This window comes from Balaenoptera ricei, chromosome 11, assembly GCF_028023285.1.
Source record: "Balaenoptera ricei isolate mBalRic1 chromosome 11, mBalRic1.hap2, whole genome shotgun sequence".
Lineage (NCBI taxonomy): Eukaryota > Metazoa > Chordata > Mammalia > Artiodactyla > Balaenopteridae > Balaenoptera > Balaenoptera ricei.
In genome coordinates this window covers 98,899,297-98,900,286 of record NC_082649.1, presented here as the reverse complement: position 1 = coordinate 98,900,286, position 990 = coordinate 98,899,297, and the positions used below count along the sequence as shown (strand labels likewise).

The 990-nt window shown below is 33.2% G+C and overlaps 1 non-coding gene across 1 annotated transcript; it reads right to left on the bottom strand.

Moving 5' to 3' along the window:
• Positions 1-561: 561 nt before the first annotated feature.
• LOC132375539 (U6 spliceosomal RNA) lies at positions 562-668 on the bottom strand. The gene has a single exon (XR_009506083.1). It is a non-coding gene; the product is annotated as a U6 spliceosomal RNA (small nuclear RNA).
• Between the last annotated feature and the right edge of the window lie 322 nt (positions 669-990).

Below are 990 nucleotides of genomic sequence, written 5' to 3'. Positions count from 1 at the left end.
ACATTTTACTTACCCATTCATTAGTTGATGGACATTTGGGTTTCCACTTTTTGCCTATTATGAATAATACTGCTATGAACATTCATGTACAAGTTTTTGTGTGGACATGTTTTCACTTGCCTTCGATGGGGGTTGCCGACTCATATACTAAGTCTATTAAGTCTGTGTTTTTTTTATTGAACTGTAGTTGATTTACAATACTGTGTTAGTTTCAGGTGTATAGCAAAGTGATTCGGTTTCATACACACATATATATATATATATATATATATATGTATACACACACACACATATATGTGTATATATATTTATTCTTTTTCAGATTCTTTTCCATTATAAGTTATTACAAAATAATGAATAGAGTTCCCTGTGCTCTACAGTAGGTCTTTTGTTGTTTATCCCTTTTATATATAGTAGTGTGTATCTGTTAATCCCAAGCTCCTAATTTATCCCTCCCCCCGCTTCCCCTTTGGTAACCATAAGTTTGTGTTCTGTGTCTATGAGTCTGTTTCTGTTTAGTAAATAAGTTAATTTGTATTATTTTTTAGATTTCACATATTAAAAAATATGGACCGCTTCACGAATTTACGTGTCATACTTGCGCAGGGGCCATGCTAGTCTTCTCTGTGTCGTTGCAGTTGTAGTATATGTGCTGCCGGAGCGAGCACTATTAAGTCTGTGTTTTATCTTTTAAGGAACTACCAGACTATTTTCAAAAGTGGCTGTGCTGTTTTACAGTCTAATTATCAGTGTGTGAGGTTCAGATTTCTCCACATTCCGGTTATCATCTGTCTTTTTTACTATAGCCATGCTAGTGGGTATGAAGTGGTATCTAATTGTGGTTTTGATTTGGTGGCTAATGATGTTAAGCATCTTTTCATGTGCTTGTTGGCCATTTGGATATCTTCTTTGTGGAAATTTCCATTCATATATTTTGCTCATTTTTAAAATTGTTATATTTGTGTTATTATTGAGTTTTAATACTTTTAA